General features: G+C 45.8%; 1 pseudogene across 1 annotated transcript; it reads right to left on the minus strand.

Moving 5' to 3' along the window:
- Window positions 1396-2617, minus strand: LOC108638539 (annotated as a pseudogene). The gene has a single exon (XR_001919939.1). The product of XR_001919939.1 is annotated as a craniofacial development protein 1 pseudogene (transcript).

An 11521-nucleotide genomic window follows, 5' to 3' on the forward strand; every position in this document is an offset into this window, starting at 1 on the left:
CAACTTTTTTAGTTTGCTTCCTCACCTCCTCCTCTAATTCATAAAAGAACCTGGCATCCAGAACCCAACAACAGGGTTATTTGGAGACATTAATCGGCCATTATTTTCATCAGCGGCACGTAGGATACAGTCGTATCCTTGCCTCAACACCCATGCCATGTGGCGAGCATAGTGAGCTTGGACCCCTGACACCTGTCCTCATCTGACTTTAATCTGCATCCTAAGCAGCTCTGTGCCAGCTGCAAAGAGAGGGAGCCTATTCACAGGGCCCTCCCAGGGCACGGGGCTCACATGGGGAGACCCCTCCCAGGGCAGGGGACCCGTCTGGGCTGGGCTTAGCACTCAGGTACCCTGCATGGAACCCTCATGCAGAGCACCCCCAGCCCTCTTCCTGGTCAGAGCTGGCCCTGAACACCTCAGAGCAGGACTTGGACTAACAGCCACTCCTGGGCAGGTCAGTGACCTTGGGGTTCACTCTGTGTGGCCTTCTTCCGGCAGGTCTGCCACAGGTTCCACTGCACCCGGGGCCCTGGGCTCCTGTCTCCAACCACCACCCTTCCTCGCCCTGACTCCTGGGCTCCTCTCTTTAGGAGAAGATCTTCTTGAAATTCTCTCCCACTCGTGGGCCAGAAAAAAAGACTAGAAATGAAACCAGAGCTGCAGCCCCATGTCCATCTTGACCCTCAGGCCCACACCTGTTCCTTGCACCTGTCAGGCACAACAAGACCCATTTTCTGCAAATGTGAGCCCCTGGTGGGTGAGGACTGGCTGACTGGATGAGTCGGCCAGCCCTTCCCAGCAACGCCTGGGCTGAGGTCTTTATAAACAACCCCCTCCAGGCAGTGGGGCTTCTCTGGTGGCTCGGCTGGTAAGTGAGATAACCTGCAATGCACGAGACGCAAGTTGGATCTCTGGCTCAGAAAGATCCCCTGGAGAAAGAAATAGCAACCCAGCCCAGTATTCTTGCCTGAGAAATCCCATGGACAGAGGAGTCTGGAAGGCTACAGTCCGTGAGGTCTGTAGAGGTCACAAGAGGTCACAAGAATCTGACACAACTTAGCAGCTAAACCACCACTGCTTCCCTAGTAGCTCAGCTGGTAAAGAATCCGCCTGCAAGACAGGAGATCTGGGTTCAGTCCCAGGGTTGGGAAGATCCTCTGCAGAAGGGAATGGCCACCCACTCCAGTATTCTGGCCTGGAGAATTCCATGGACTGTATAGTCCCTGGGGTCGCAAAGAGTCAGACACAGCTGAGCAACTTTCACTTGAAAAAAACCACCCCCTCCAGGCAGCAAGAGTGCCTGCAGCGGCACCTAACACCATCTTCTCTGCCCCTCAGGAGCGCAGCTGGTCTGGTGAGAAGGAGTGAGGGGTCACACATCGTGGGCTGATTTCTTTCTTTCTTTTTTTTTTAATTTTTATTTTTGAAAGGACAAACTATTAAAAAGTAAAACAAATGAAATCACGTGAGATCAAGATACAAAGACAGAAATTCAGTGTAGAAAAAAGGACCTTGCTGGGAGCCAGTCGATGAGAAACACAGAAAACATCTCACAGACACACAAGAAGCTCACGCTGTAAAGAGGACTGAGCTGCTGGGGGCTCCCCATCACATCAGGGTCTCATTTTGCTCAGCCTGAGATCTCGCTCGATTTCAAACTGCCTGTGATCCACTCGGTCTAGAAAAGCTTTTCGTTCGATATACCCCTCCTTCCCTCGGTTGTGGATGGCTAGCTCTTCGCCAATGCCCTCTTCCTCCTTGAAGCTCTCCCAGTCCAGCTTGGACTTCTCTAGGGTGCTCATCTTCTGCTTCTTGGCTCTGATTTTCCCCAAAAGGCTGCTCATGCCACTTGATCTTTTTAACCCTGACCCGGCAGGAAGTGATGGCACTGCTGAAGGGACGTTAGACTGGGGCTTTTCTTTCTCATTTTGCTTGAAGAAGGATTTGGCTTCTTTAGATGTGGCATCCACTTCCTTAATCACCCTGACTTCTTCACCAGCAAAATCAAATACCTTTGTAATTTTAACTTTTTCTGCTTCTTTAGGTTTCTCTAGCCTTTCTGCTTTGACCAAATGACTTGAACTTGCCTCTTCAGTCTCCTCTCCTGTTTTAACGTGTGTACTTGCGGGCACTTTTGATTTCGGGCCTACATCATTCAGGAAGCTGGCCCATAGTTCATCCTCCTTCTTCTTCCTGGCATCCTCTGACTCAACGCCTTTTTCCTGCCCTGTTGCTGCACCTTCCTCCTCACCACTACTTCCTCCAGATTCCTCGTTGGCATCCTCTTCGTCCTCTTCTTCTAGTGAGAGGCCACCTTGTTTTCTCTTCCTGGCCAGAACGCTCTCAGCCTTTCTTTTTGTCCCTTTGGTTTTCTGTGTCTCCTCTTCACCATCCACTTCATCTTCCTTCACTAATTCATTTATATCATCTTCACTATACTCTCCACCCGAGGGCACGTAGTCCTCATCCTCCTCGGCGGTGGAGAAGTCTTCAGAGTCGAATTCCTCCATGTCGCTACCGCACAGGGTCTACAGGGGCGACGCAGCTGTGCCCAACGGCAAAGCTCTAGGGATAGAGCGTAGTGGTGCAAGACAGGAGGCGGTGGCTGGGGCGGACCCCCGCCTGATTTCTTATTTTGGGTTTCTTTTTCATTGTTCTAAGAGCTGGGTCCCAAAAGAACTTGCTATGATGAATGACAAAGCTTCTACTGCCTATATTTTCCTTTAGAATTTCATAGTATCTGACCTTACAGTTAGATCTTTATCTTGAAAATCTGTTGCTAAGTCGTGTCCATAGCCTGGCAGGCTCCCCTCTGCATGGGATTTCTCAGGCAAGAATACTGGAGTGGGTTGCCGTTCTCTTCTCCAGGGAATCTTCCTGACCCAGGGATTCAAACCCAAGTTTGTTGCATTGACAGGTGAGCTCTTTAATACTGAGCATAATAAGGTGAGATCTTTATCTTTGTTGGTCAGTCACTCAGTCGTGTCCGACTCTTTGTGACCCCATGGACTATAGCACGCCAGAATTCCCTGTCCATCACCATCCCCCAGAGTTTTCTCAAACTCATGTTCATTGGGTCAGTGATTCCATCTAACCATCTCATCCTCTGTCATCCCCTTCTCCCCCTGCTTTCAATCTTTCCCAGTATCAGGGTCTTTTCAAATGAGTCAGTTCTTCACATCAGGTGGCCAAAGTATTGGAGCTTCAGTTTCAGCATCAGTCCTTCAATGAATATTCAGGACTGATTTCCTTTAGGATTGGCTGGCTTGAATCTCCTTGCAGTCCAAAGGACTCTCAAGAGTCTTCTCCAACACCATAGTTCAAAAGTATCAATTCTTTGGGGCTCAGCTTTCTTTATGGTCCAACTCTTACATCCATACATGACTCGAAAAACCATAGCTTTGACTAGTGGACCTTTGTCAGCAAAGTGATGTCTCTGCTCCTTAATGTTATCATTATACTGCTGCTTATTCAGTTATGACACGCACACAGCATATCTCTTTCTCTGGATTCTTTTACCACAGAGGAATTGAAGGTCTAGCAAAGTTCCCTGTGCTGAGCGCCAGGTCTTTGTGGAGTATCTGTTAGAGATACAGATTTCTGTGCATATGTTAAAGATACAGATTTTGGTATATATGTTAGACATGCAGGCTTTTGTTTATATCTGGAGGAAGCAAGGAAGGAGATAATCCTGCAGACTATCTATTACAGACATAGATTTCTGTTTATGTTGGTGATACAGATTTCTGTGTAATCTTGGAGATTCTGAAATTTTTGTACTTGTGGGAGTAAAGTAATAAAAAAGTGAAAGTGTTGGTTGCTCTGTCTTGTCCAACTCTTTGCCACCCCATGCCAGGCTCCTCTCCATGGGATTCTCCAGGCAAGAATACTGGAGTGAAGAGCCATTTCCTTCTCCAGGGGATCTTGCCAACCCAGGGATCAAAGCCAGGTCCCCTATATCGCAAGTAGATTCTTTACTGCCTGAGCCACCAGGGAAGCCCATTTTTGGGAGTAAAGTGTTATGCCCAAGTCGCGAAATCTCCCAATGACCACCAGGGAGCCAATATCCAATGCAAAAGCAAGAGAGTTTTTATTACCAAGCTCGAGATGGGGCTCCCACCGTTAACGACGCAGAGGCTATAGGCAGGAGACCCGAGTTTTGGGTTACATTGCTTACATAGGGAATATTCAGGTAAAGGGGGATTTTCAGGCTGAGGGACATCTGATTGGTTACCTTCTTCTATAGTGTTGTGTGTTGATTCCTGATTGGTTTTTGCCTTCAAGGTAAATCACAAGTTCCTGAATGTAAAGTCAGGAGGTTTAACCTGAGGGCCAGTTGGCTTGTGGGCAGTGGGGCAAGGTTGGGTAATATCCAAAGTCTAAGTCTTCTTGTCCGGAACTTTACAAAATGGAGTTCTTTTACAAGATGGAGTAGCTTAGGCTCTCCAAAAGGGCAAGGAAAGAAGAAAGGAGGTGCTCCTTTGGGATTGTCTGTTTTAGATACAGATTTCTGTGTGTGTGTTGTCCCGACCTCCTAATTCATCCCTGCTCTTTCAACTGTTTTGGAACCCTCTGTCTGTGTTGGAATCCTCAGAGTCTCTTTTTGTGTTGTAAATTAGTCTGTCTACTTCCTGTTAAGTTTTGCCTAGTATTCACATCATATGCTCTTTTCTCCCTCTGCCTGCCTGACTGGTGTTGACCCTCCACCGTCCACGCTTGCGGTGACCCGTGGATAATCTCATAGCTGCAGCGGCGGTTCTCATGGCTGAGCTGCGGTCCGCTGTGTGTGCGCAGCACGTCTTCTTTGAGCCTTAATGTGTCGGTAGGCGTTCTGCTGGATCTGTGTCTTGGCTACTGTAAGCAGTGCTGCAGTGAGTGTTGGGTGCGTGTGGGTTTTCGAATGATGGTTTCCTCGGGATATAGGCCAGGTGTGGGAACGTCAGATCCTAGGCTTAGCTTTCCGGAAAATGTTTTTTTTCCCCTGACACAGGGAGGCTGTCCTTTCCAGCGGCTGTTGCCAATGTCCGTTCCCACGTACCGGGCAGGTGGGCTCTCTCCTCCCGGCTAGCTCCTGCATTGCTGCTTGTCACATGTGAGAATGGCCTTTCCGAGCGGTGGGATTCGATTTGTCATTGTCACTTCTATTTGCATCCTCCTGTAATAATTAGGGATTTCAGCATCTTATCCTGGAGAAGGAAATAGCAACCCACTCCAGTGTTCTTGCCTGGAGAGTCCCATGCACAGAGGAGCCTGGTGGGCTGCTGTCCATGGGGTCGCACCGAGTCAGAGGCAACTGAAGCGACTTAGCATGCATGCATGCACTGGAGAGGGAAATGGCAACCCACTCCAGTATTCTTGCCTGGAGAATCCCAGGGACAGAAGAGCCTGGTGGGCTGCCGTCTATGGGGTCGCACAGAGTCGGACACGACTGAAGTGACTTAGCGGCAGTGGCGGCAGCATCCTATCCTGTTGCAGGGTGGGAATTTATTTTCCCCCTTTATACTTTTCTTTAAAGGGTGTCAGGAAAATTTGCCTGTTGCAATTGGCTTCTTGAACACCGGTTGTGTTTGGAATTTACGTCTGCAATGTCAGCCCCAGATCCTTTCCTCAGGGCACCTGTCATTCACAGCCCCACAAGCCTTGTTCATTGGAGGTGTGTGAGCGCGGCTGGTCAAGGTGTAGTTACAGGAAATGTCCACAGGGCGGCAGCACTGTATCATGCTCAACTCGCGTTTCTTGGGCAACCAGAGCCTTGGGGAATGTCTGCTTCCTGGCCTGTGAGTTAGAGGACTGTGCCTGAGTAAACACCCAAGGGCTTGTGTCCCCCTGCCTCTTCCCCCTAACGCTTCACTCTTCACCGTCCGAATCATCCCTGCCTCGCCCACAGAACCCTGCTGAGGTGCCTTGGAGGCTGCTCTCTCAGGACAGAGGATTGAGCTGGGACCCCAGCACCAGGCGACCTGCAGTCTCGGTTACTTTTCAAAGTTCAAGGCCAGAGGGTCAGGCGACCATCCTTTGGTTAAACGAAGGACTCTGGTGGCAGCCGGAGCAAACCTCACAGGGCAGGTTAAAGGCGGGGCTCAGTTAAGGGCGCCCTGCCGGGCTGTTCAGCCCTACTTCTGGCCAGTCACGGATCCAAGGCCGTTCAGGCTGCAGGGATGGGATGGCAGTCCAGGTCAGGGAGGCGGGTGGAAATCAGGCTTTTCTTTTCTTTAATCTAATGGCAATGGTATACGGGAATATAGTTGACCTGCCGTTTGGTGCTTGTTGTCAGTATACAGCCACCTGATTCAGTACAACATATATTAACATACAGCATATCTGTTCTTTTATGGATTGTTTTGCCTTGAAAATCTTGTAGAATTTCAAGCAAAGTCCCCTGTGTTTGTGCAGTATCTGTTAGATATACAGATTTCTGTATAAATGTGGAATTAGGAAGGAAGGAGATAATCCTTGTGGATTACCCATTACAGGTACAGTTTTTCGGGTATATGTGAGTACCAACCTCCTAATTCATTCGTGGTCTTTCCATTTTTTTTCTTTTTTAATTCTTTGTGTTTTGATTCTCAGAGTCTCTTTTTGTGCTGTAAACTACTTCCTCTGTATTTCTTTTTTAATCTTGTCTAGAAGGGACATCTGTTATTCTCTTCCTCTGTTGCTGACTTCACTTAGTATATGATCCACCAAAGTTCATCCTTGTGGGAACCATTTTCAGAATTTCAGAATTTCAGTGGCAGTTTTTCATGTCTGAGTAATAGCCGATTGTGTACCACATTTCTCTAAGATTTAATCTGTCCGTGGACATTTCCTGGGTCTGTGTCTCCGCTATTTGAAATAGCACTGGTGGGAACGTTGTGGTGCACGTGCCATTTTGAATGACGGCTTTTTGTAATATAAGCCCAGGTGTGGGTATAAAAATCCTAGGATTAGCTCTCTTGAATTTTTTTCTTCTGGACTATGGAGGCTGTCCTTTCTAGGGGCTGTTGCCAAAGTCTGTTCCTAGGGAAGGTGTAGGGGGATTCCATCATCTCCCTGCTCTTTCCCCCTCTCCTGTTTGTAGACAGCCAGAATTTCCATTCTGTCAGATGCAATTAGATTTCTTGTTGTCGTGTTGATTAGCATTCTTCCTGTAATAACTCAGGATGCTGAGCTTCCTGTCCTGTGCCGTTTGTGGCTTGTTTGTTGGTTTTCATTTCTTTCTCTTAAAGGGAGTGAGGAAAATTTACCTTTGCAGTTGGCTTCTCGAAAGTCAGTTGTGTTTGAAATTTATCTCTACAGTAGCTGCCCCAGGTCCTTTCCTGAGGGTAGGGGTAATTAATACTTCCAGGTGAAAGTGAAAGTCAGTCGTGTCCGACTCTTTGCGACCCCCTTGAAATTCTCCAGGGGATCTTCCCAAACCAGGGATCGAACCCACGTCTCCCGCATCATGGGCAGATTCTTTACCAGCTGAGCTACAAATAGCTCCAGAGGCCTTGTTAATTGGAGGTGCTACTAAACATGCAGTGGGCAAGAATGCTCAAACTACTGCACAATTGCACTCATCTCACACAGTAGTAAAGTAATGCTCAAAATTCTCCAAGCCAGGCTTCAACGATATGTGAACTGTGAACTTCCAGATATTCAAGCTGGTTTTAGAAAAGGCAGAGGAACCAAAGATCAGATTGCCAACATCGGCTGGATCATTGAAAAAGCAAGAGAGTTTCAGAAAAACATCTATTTCTGCTTTATTGACTATGCCAAAGCCTTTGACTGTGTGGATCACAATAATCTCTGGAAAAAGAAATAGGAATACCAGACCACCTGACCTGCCTCTTGAGAAACCTGTATGCAGGTCAGGAAGCAACGATTAGAAATGGACATGGAACAACAGACTGGTTCCAAATAGGAAAAGGAGTACATCAAGGCTGTATATTGTCACCCTGCTTATTTAACTTCTATGCAGAGTACATCATGAGAAACGCTGGGCTGGAGGAAGCACAAGCTGGAATCAAGAGTGCCAGGAGTAATATCAGTAACCTCAGATATGCAGATGACACCACTTAACAGCAGAAAGTGAAGAACTAAAGAGGCTCTTGATGAAAGTAAAAAAGGAGAGTGAAAAAGTTGGCTTAAAGATCAACATTCAGAAAACAAAATCATGGCATCTGGTCCCATCACTTCATGGCAAATAGATGGGGAAACAGTGGAAACAGTGACAGACTTTATTTTCTTGGACTCCAAAATCCCTGCAGATGGTGATTGCGGCCATGAAATTAAAAGGCGCTTACTCCTTGGAAGGAAAGTTATGACCAACCTAGATAGCATATTCAAAAGCAGAGACATTACTTTGCCGACTAAGGTCCATCTAGTCAAGGCTATGGTTTTTCCAGTACTCATGTATGAATGTGAGAGTTGGACTGTAACGAAAGCTGAGTGCCAAAGAATTGATGCTTTTGAACTGTGCTGTTGGAGAAGATTCTTGAGAGTCCCTTGGACTGCAAGGAGATCCAACTAGTCCATCCTAAAGGAGACCAGTCCTGAATATTCATTGGAAGGACTGATGTTGAAGCGAAACTCCAATATTTTGGCCACCTGATGTGAAGAGCTGACTCATTTGAAAAGACCCTGATGCTGGGAAAGATTGAAGGCAGGAAGAGAAGGGCATGACAGAGGATGAGATGCTTGGATGGCATCACTGACTTAATGGACATGAGTTTGAGTAAACTCCGGGAGTTGGTGATGGACAGGGAGGCCTTGTGTGCTGCAGTCCATGGGGCTGCAGAGTCAGACAGGACTGAGCGACTGAACTGAACTGGGCAAGTTGTAGTTATAGGAAATGTCCACAAGGCGGCAGCACGTCTTCATGCCCAACTCTGGTTCCACCTGCAACCAGAGCCTTAGGGAAAGTGGGCTTCCTGGTCTATGAATGAGAGTGAAATGCTTGAGCAAACTTCCAAAGGCTTGTGTCTCACTACTTCTTCCCCTTAACGTTTCACTCAGTCTCCCCTCCAGACTCATCCAAACCTGGGCACTGCTCCTGCCGAGGTCCTGAGAGGCTGGGCTCTTAGGAAGGAGGCTTCAGCTGGGACTCCAGCACCAGTGAACCTGGATTCTTGGTGACTTTACCCTGGTCCTCAAGGCCAGAGGGTCAGGCCACCATCGTTAGGGGGCACTAGGGAGTCTGGTTCCAGCCAGGGCAAGCCAGACAGTGCAGGTTTATCAGGGGTGTCAATGAAGGGCACCTCCCAGCCTGTCTCGACCCCACCCCAATCCAGCCCTGGGACTCGAGTCTACTCAGGTTCCAGGAACGAGTTATCAGCCCAAGTTAAGGAGGTGGCAGGGTATAAACCAGTAGTTCCTTTTCTTTCATCTCATGGGATGCTGTGCTGGGATGATTTTCTGTTTTGTGCTAGTTGGCAGTGTACAGCCACCTGAGTCAGTTGTGACATATACAGACGGCACATCTGTTGTTTTTTCAGTTCTTTTTCCATAGAGGATATTGCACAAACTCAAGTAAAGTTCCGTGTGATGATCCTCAGGTCCTTGTGGAGTGTCTATTAGAGGTACAGAGTTTCTGCACAGTGGATGGAAGGAGATTAAAGCCTTTACTCATTTATTCTTTTGGCTCACTTTGTGTTGGAAATCTCAAAGTCTCTTTTTGTCTTGTAAATTAGTTCCCTGTATCTGCTTTTTCATTTTGCCTAGAATGCTACTGGACAATAGCGTATGAACTCACATGCTATTGTCTCTGTCTGGCTGACTTCACTTGGTGTGTGATCTTCCAAGGTGCATCCCTGGGGCCAGCAGTGGTGGTATTTCAGTTTCAGCGGCGGTTTCTCTGGGGTGAGTAACAGTGCACTGTCTACCTGGACCGCATCGTTTGTAAGTTTCGGCCTGTTGGTGACATCTTGCTGGTTCTGTGTCTTGGCTATTGTAAGGAGTGCTGCAGTGAAGGCCGGGGTGCGTGTGCGTATTTGAATCTTGTTTTTCTCAGGATATCAGCCCAGGGTGGGAACGTCAGATCCTAGAGTTAGCTGTCTCAAGGGGCTGTCTCTTCCTCACCCTAGTCCTTCTTTCCTTTCTTATTTATCATTTATCTTTTCTTGGCCAGATGTGTGTTTCAAACTTTACCAAATTTTTGGGGGGTTGTTTGGTATAATTTGAGCACAGATCCCTTATCTGATATGTGGAAAACGGTCTCTTCCAGTTTGTGGCTTATTTTTTGATTTTCTGAATAAGGTGCTTCATAAAGTAGAAGTTTTTGTTTTTATAAATAATTTTATAATTTTTAACTTTCTGAGGAAGTTTTTAATTTTCTGAGGAAGGTTTTAACTTTCTGAAGAAGTTTGAAATTGTATGAACATGAGTAATTGTATGGAAGTGAGTAGTTCTATGAATATTATTAATTATGAAAGATTTATTTTAGGAATTTTAATAATTTGTAAATTTATTCAATTTATAGAAGTTATGCAAATTTTGATATTCAATTTATGAGTTATCAATTTTATGGAAGTTTTAATTTTATAGAAATTTTCAGTTTTATGGAGGTTATTAATTTTATGGAAGTTATTAATTTTGTGGAATATCTGTGTAGCAATATAAATATTTATCTACTGAGAGATGTAAATATCTATCTACCTAGACATGTAAACATCTATCTACAGAGAGATAAACAATTCTATATATTGATCTGTTTATATTTTTTGGCCAGGTGTGATTTTCAATCCTTATCAAATTTTAAGGAGCAGTCTGATACGATTTGAGTACAGATCCTCTCTCTGATGTGTGTTTTGGAAATAGTTTCTTCCAGTCTGTGGTTCGTCATTTGACTTCCTGAATAAGGTGTTTCCTATCATGGGTGCAGTCATCATCCACAGTGATTCTGGAGCCCAGGAAATAATATCTGCCACTGTTTCATTTCTTCCCTGTGTATTTGCCATAAAGTGATTGGACCAGATACTATGATCTTCGTTTTTGAATGTTGAGTTTTATTCCAGTTTTTTCACTCTCCACTTTCGCCTTCATCAAGAGGCTCTTTAGTTCCTCTTCACTTTCTGCCATTAGAGTGGTATCATCTGCATATCTGACATTGCTCACATTTTTCCCAGCAACCTCATTTCGAGCTTGTGATTCATCCAGCCCAGCATTTAATATGATGTACTCTGCATGGAAGTTAAATAAGCCATGTAGCAAGACACGTCCTTGACATACTTCTTTCCCAATTTTGAACCAGTCCATTGTTCCATATCCAGTTCTAACCGTTGCTTCTTGACCCGCATACAGGTTTCTCAAGAAGCAGGTAAGGTGGTCTGGTCCTCCAATCTCTTTAAGAATTCTCCAGTATGTTGTGATTCACATAATCAAAGGCTTTAATTCTTTTTTAATTTAAGTTTATGAAAGTTTTTAATTTTATCATATAAAAATAGATACCTACATTTTATGACATATATACCTATATTTTTGCATATGAGACATGTACCTATATTGTGATATAAGAGATACATACTAATATTTTCACATGGCATACATACCTATATTCCCA

The sequence above is a fragment of the Capra hircus genome, chromosome 21 (genome assembly GCF_001704415.2).
Source record: "Capra hircus breed San Clemente chromosome 21, ASM170441v1, whole genome shotgun sequence".
NCBI lineage: Eukaryota > Metazoa > Chordata > Mammalia > Artiodactyla > Bovidae > Capra > Capra hircus.